This window comes from Petaurus breviceps, unplaced genomic scaffold, assembly GCF_028583685.1.
Source record: "Petaurus breviceps papuanus isolate PSGF00001 unplaced genomic scaffold, PetGlider_PUasm1.0 126, whole genome shotgun sequence".
NCBI lineage: Eukaryota > Metazoa > Chordata > Mammalia > Diprotodontia > Petauridae > Petaurus > Petaurus breviceps.
The window spans coordinates 73,661,352-73,668,671 of NW_027185655.1; positions in this window are offsets into that span (position 1 = coordinate 73,661,352).

A 7,320-nucleotide genomic window follows, 5' to 3' on the forward strand; every position below is an offset into this window, starting at 1 on the left:
TTTTATAGCAACCCCCAATATATGTAAGAGGAAATACTTAACAAATATTTATAAGCATAGTTACAGAAGCAAAGTAAAATGAAGTGTTGACTTTATCTTACATAGTACCTTAAGTTATTCCACATCTTTAAAATTTGAATTATCCAAAACTATAAATTTTTCTTTTTTTAAACAAAACTTTTCTTCTTATTAATAATCTTTTTGAAATATGCTTTTTCTTCTTTCCTTTAGTGACCTCTCCACTGGACCAATAAAACACTTTTTTTAATTTAAAAAACACCGTGTAAACTTTTATTTAATGTCATCTTTAGAATTCTACATAACAAAATATGTCTTTTTAAACTACTTGGTCTTTTGTAAGATGCCATCTTTGATTGAATTAGTATATGATCCCAAAGTGTTATATTTTTAGAAAATAAATCTAAGAAATCTGGAGAGAAGAAAATCACTGATATACTGGTGAACCAAAGGTTATTAATTAAAACTGAGTCATCTCATAAAAATGTCATTGAGATTCTGGCATGCTAATCTCTGCCTTCCCTTCTGGTCTTCCTGAGCTTAGTTTATGGTTAGGAAACCTTTGAAACCATTTTGTTAATGGTGATATTTTTCTTTACCAAAGAAATTTCTTAAAGTTCTTTATAATATTTTAATGGGATTTGTCTTCTTTCAGTGAGCCAATTACCCTTTATCAATGAATCTTCAATGCAGGACATAACTGTGGACATAAGTATTTCTTCCTAAAGTCTTCCTTGATATCCTCACCTGGAAATAATAATGTCTCTGACCTCAAATTTTTATCACCTTGTCTGAATTATTCTTTTTGAAATTACTAAATTTTATTGTGGATATAAATGTTTTTTGAGAGTTGGTATTAGTTTCTCTGTTACCTCTGAGTCCCTAATTATTAGCTCAGTCCCATGTGATATACTAAGTGATTGTTGTTTTTAAATTGAAGTCATGTGGTATAGTGGAAAGAAGTTGGCTTTAGGATCTGAGTCTTGCACTAGGATTCTAGTGATCCAGCTCTAGTACTAAAAAGTTGAATGATATGGGGAAAGTCACTAACCCTTACTGGTCATACTTTCCTCATCTATAAAATGTAGGGACAAGATTAGTCACAAGATTATAATTAAAGTTGGAAAGAACCTCAGTGGTTTGATGTCTTAATTTCAAATATAGCCCAAACAAATCACTTTCTCCTCAAATTATTTCATAGAATCAGAGAATAATGTAATCTAAATAAGGATTTTAAGTCCCTATTGTGTATAAGATGCAGTGTTTCATAAAGGATAGAGTATTATGCTTATATGAATGAATGTATGAATTAAAAAAATATTTACTAATAGCTTACTATATGAAAAGTACCGATTTAAATCTGGTGCTATAAATAGAAAAGCAAGAAAAAACCTATTCGCAGGAGTTCATAGTCTAATAGGTGGAAAAGAATACATGTAGCAAGTTTCCATGGCAAATTACATCTAAATATTTGTTGTCTTAGGTCCTTGGCAAAACAAGTGAAAACATATTTTCATTAATGTTATTTTTCCCTTGGTAAAAAGACATTTATTTCTGATAGGGAATTATTTGACAATGCCAGTGGCTTTAGCAGTGAGAACTTTCTTTTCCTCATCCCTTAGCAACTGAATTTCTGGAGAATTGGCACAATCTGAAGAAACAATTGACAATCTCATCTCCATAAAGGTTTGTTTTCTAGACTATTCCCATAAAGGTTGGCCTGCAAAAAGGACTAGTGGTCTAGGCTGTGCTTTTATTTGTAAGGAAGATTATCATAGATTTCAGAAATGTTCCCATCCAAAATTCCATAAGTAGAATGTTGGTGCTTCAAGAGGAAACTTTTACTGTTTGGAAAGTTTGCCAAGTCATAGTTATTTACATGTCACAAGGATAATGCATAAATGAGACTCTATTATGACTACATTAGAAGATTCTAATATGAATAATACAAAATGACTTCTTAGAATGAGCAGATGTAGGGGTAGCCAGATGGTGCAGTGAGTAAGAGCACTGGGCCCAGAGTCGGGATGACCTGGGATCTAATCCGGGCTCTCATACTTACTAAAACACCCAGAAATAACTGGCCGTGTAATCTTGAGCAAGTTACTTAACCCCAATTGCTTAAAAAATAAGAATGAGCAAATAAACAAGGAGCTGTGAAGACACCTTTTTTAGATTGTCTATTGAAAATATTTTCATTATACACCCAGTTGCATATTCAAGTCCTGGTGTGCAGAAGTTACTAACTTGGCAGGTAGAACAAAGTAGCCTTCCATCAGTGTAATATTAATGGAATATATTTACCCTGCAGTATTCAAGAAATTAAAAATATTGCAGTTAAACATTTTTCAAAGATTTGTTAAATATTGTTTCATAAAGAGGACATGATTGTGTTTCTAATTATGTGATGGTCAATCAGTCAACAGACACTTATTAACCACCTGCTATATGCCAAGCAATGTTTCAAATTCTGGAGATAGAAATGCCAAGAATGAAATAATCCCTAGTTCACAAAGAGTTTATAGAATTTAATTAATTTATTTTTCTATCTTCTTATGCCTCACAACAGAATTTACTCACCCATTTGTTTATTTATTTAGTCTAAAACTGTGATTTCATGTGGCGATGGAATTGGAGGTGTAAAAATTATCAACAACAGAATGGTCACTGTTCTTTCACTTAAAATGTGAAGAGGTGTGGATAACTGACACAATCTTACAGTTAGGATATATTTACCAATTGTCAGGACTTGAACTCAGATCATCCCTATGCCAAGGTCAGACAATTTCTCCACTCTGCTCTCTGAAGTTAACTTCTTTTTCATGGATTTTTTCTGACTGACATTTGGTATCCATAAGATGAAGAATTTACTCAAGTTATAGATTTTGGGATTTTTTTTGAGATAGGAGACTCCCAAAACTTAGGCATGTGACTCACAAATATCTTACGTCAAAATAGGAACTTCTCATTCTTCATGCTTCTCTGGCCCCACCACTTCCACATAATAAATACTTAGCATGCAAATAATATAAACAGAAATGACTTGTGTAGTCAATGATGGGTTTCAGATTATTTTATTTTCAAATGTATTGTAAATATAGATCAAATTCCCAAACCTGATTTTGTCAATTCTTTAAGCCAGGGCTATTTTAACAGCCCCAAGAAGTTACATGAAATTCATGACAGTCACAAAATACTGACACTAATGCTATTAGAACTATTTTTAATAACAACTATCACTTACACACTGCATTAAGGCCAATAAAGGACATTACAGATACACTTCATTGTACTCTTACAAAACTCTGTCAGGTATTTGTTATGATCATTTGTACTTTATAGATGAGGAAACTGAGGCATAAAGAGGTTAAGTGACTTGCCCAGGGTAACACAGCTAATTAAGTACTTGTCTTAGACTGGAATTTAACTTGTCTAACTGACATAAGGTCAAGCACTCTGTCCAATGGTACCACCTAGCTGCCAAAGATAATTTAAATCACTTGAAAAGTTTAAAAATATGCCATTTGCAACTTTTCCTTTGATTTTTATTTATGTTGTGGAGAGGATAACAGTATAGAACATATTATTCAAGTCAATTACAGGAGAGTATTAGCTCTAATAAGTTTCAGAATTACATATGTAGAAAACTATACACTGCTTTTCTCCTCTAAATTCTACCAAAATATTTCATTTCTTAAAAGTCTACAAATGAAGTTGAGAATCTTTTATACAATTCTTTCTCTCTTTCTCTCCTTCAATGTTCATTCCTTCTTTCCATTCCCTTTCCTTGCCTTGCCTTCCCTTCCCTCCCTTTCCCTTCTTTTCTTTTTCCTCCCTCCTCCAACCTCCTCTCTCCTCTTCCCTCTTCCATCCCCTTCCTTTTCCATTCCTCTCCCCTTTTCCCTTTCTTCCTTTCTTCCCCTTCCCCACCCAACAACCTAAAACATCCTTTAGCCTTTTACTCCTTCTTAGAATTGACTTCATTTTGTTTTTCAAATTAATTCTGTATTTGACTGCTATAAAATGCATAAATACCCTCTTTAGATTTAGCCATTTTACTCAAACTTTTTTGTGTGCAGAAGCTCTAAAATTTGCCACTTTTATCCTTATAAATAAGCCTACAGAATTCCACAGGAGAAGGGACAAATAACCCAACTAAATCTTTTGCTCTTAGAAAAATCAGTCATGCAAGGAGATAATCAAACATTACTGTGCTGCAAAGAGTTCCATGGGTGAGCTGGTGCAAAAGTGTCAGGAAATGAATCACTAACAAGTACTGAGAAATATGACACCAGCTTTCCATTTTTTTCCTCTATATAGTTGTCAATCAGTAATTAAGTGTAGATTGCTATTAGAGAGCAACAGACCATAGTGAATAATCATTGATCCATATTGACCAGAAACTTATAACTGCAAAGGACATTAGTAATTCTTTCAAATTGAAAATGATTTGTTTATATGAAAGAATACTTAGAAATTAGCCTACAGGTTTTGTCTGATTTCAAATGGTTCTTTTTAACTATTTGAATCTGAGAAATAATTATGATCACAGGATGGTCTGGATAAGGCATATTACAGATACTTATTAATAATGAGAAGGAAATGGAGGATGAATATAAATTGGATGGTAGAGGGAAAGAACAGTCAGATGAAACTCTTGACTTTGTTCCTCCCCTATGGCTTTCTTTGATTTTTCTATTTTAAAAAGGATCTCAATTGCCCCATTGCACTACTTCTTACTCTAAAATTTTAATTTGCAATGTGATCACTGAAATGCACAGCAGCATTTACCCAATTGAAGAAAAAGCTATTCTTACATTTCATCCTTAGTAAAAAGGACCTAACTTTCTGATATGCCCTTAAACTTCATACTTCTTTCCAAAACTATAGATGGAGAGACTGCATAATGAAAACATACCCAATACATCACTGGCTTTGGAATTGCTCAGAATAATGTCTTGTAGTCAAGAGATATAGCAAAAAGAGATACCCTTTAAAATGAAACGTAAAAATGTTTTTTATTATTGTTTTAATTATATTCTACTTGGTATATGAAATATAAATTAATAATTCTTAGGGACCATATGAATAAAGCCAGTTCATCTGTAGATTAAAAATCTACAAAGGTAAGTAATGAGGTGCAGTTTTAATCCAAATTAAATTTCTCTTTGCTGTATATATTTCATTATAGTCTTAATTTCTGATGACTGTGCATCATACTTTATCCTTTCATGCAATTACTTGACCTAGTATCTTTCTCCTTAAAACAAAATTAGTATCCACGTCAGGAACTTTACATTAATGAAGTTCTGAACTTGGTTGGATATAAGAAATGAGAAGTGTCTTAAGGAATTAAGGGAAGAAGGAAGAAAATATTAAAGAATCAAGACAACTGATCACAATTATGATCAGTTCTTGAAGGACTTCTTAATGGAAAAATCAGGATAGGCAAGCTGATTTGTAGATATCTTGGTATCCTGAAGTAAACATGTGAAAAATGTATGTGTGTCCATATAAATATATTTATATGTATGTGTATATGAATGTGAGCCTATATATATATGTATATATATATGTGTGTGTGTGTGTGTGTGTGTGTGTGTGTGTATATATATATGAATTGAGAGAAAGAGAGATCAGAAGAAGAGAGGAAGAGTTAGAGCTGCCCATGAAAAAGGGTCAGGTAGTTAAGGAAAGGGGGTAGTGGTAGTGGTATTAGTAGAGTAGTAGTAGTAGTAGTAGTAGTAGTAGAGTAGTAGTAGTTGTAGTAGAGTAGCAGTAGTAAACATAAGTATTGTAAAACCTAATTAGAATATAAAGCTAGAGAGAAAAATGACTGTTAAAAAATTCAAATAAAAATTAATTTACCACCTACTTTCAAAAATATTCTGTTGAAGGTACTGACAGAGAATATAAAGGTAAGCACTCCCTTCTTCAAAAATCTGGAAAGCAATCACACAGAAATATACTGAAAAATATACCACACTATATGTTAAGAAATGTTATTAGTACTCTCCCATTTTAGCTACTATATATTAAATACCTAACAATTTATTTTAATGAGAATGTATTTTCTCTAATTTCCATTAGTCCATAAAAGAAAAACAAAACTCTTATAATAGACATATTCATGGAGAACAATTTCCTACATTGACACTGTCAAAAATATATCTCATTATCTGCTTTCAAGTCCATCAAAATTTTTGTCAGCAAGTAGGTAGCGTGCTTAATCTTAATCTTAATCTTAAGTCTGCTGCAGTTATAGTTGACCCTTGTATTGGTAAGAGTAATTAAATATTTCAAAATTGTTTTATGTTACAATATACTTTTCTTTATTAATTTGTTTGTTTACTTTAGTTTATAAGATTCAGTTCCACAATTCCTTGACTTTCAAATTTTCTCTCCCTCCCTCCCCTCCCCCGCATGACAGCATATAATCAAGTATAGGATCTGCAAATATTTTTGCATTAGACATTATTCAGGTTATAAAGAAGAATTGTATCAAATGGGATGAACAATGGAAAAGAGGAAACAAAACAAATCCAGAAAAGAAAAAGATCAGGTAGTTTGCTTCAATCTGAATTCAAATTCAGTTTTTTTCTAGTTCTTTCTTTGGATGTAGATATATTTCTCCATCATGAGTCTTTTTGGGTTGACTTATAACCCTGCATTGCTGAGAAGAGTCCACTCTATCAAAGTTGGTCGTCAAACATATGTTGTGTCTGTAATTGTGTACAAATTACTCCTGGGTCTACTCTTCTCACTCAGTATCATTTCGTATAAACCTCTCCAGGTAAGTATGAAGTCCTTTTGCTCCTCATTTCTTATAGCACAATAGTATATCATTACATTCATATAACACAATTTTTTCAGGCATTTCCCAATTGATGGTCACCCCCTTAATTTCCAATTCTTTGCCACCACAAAAAGAACTGCTCTAAATATTATTGTATATATGAGTCCTCGTCCCACTTCTCTGATCTCTTTGGGAAACAACTCCAGAAGTGGTATTGCTGGGTCAAATGGTATGAAATTATTTATAGCCCTTTCAGCATCATTCCAGATTGCTCTCCAGAATGGTTGGATCAGTTCACAACACCACCAGCAATGCATTAGTGTTCCAATTTGTACATCCTCTCCAGCATTTGTCATTTTCCTGTTTTGTCATTTTAGCCAATCTGACTTGTGAGATGTGGTACCTCAGAGTTGTTTTGATTTGCATTTCTCTAATCAATAGTGATTTAGAGAATTTTTCATATGCTTATAGTTATCTTTAATTTCTTCCTCTGAAAACTGCCTGTT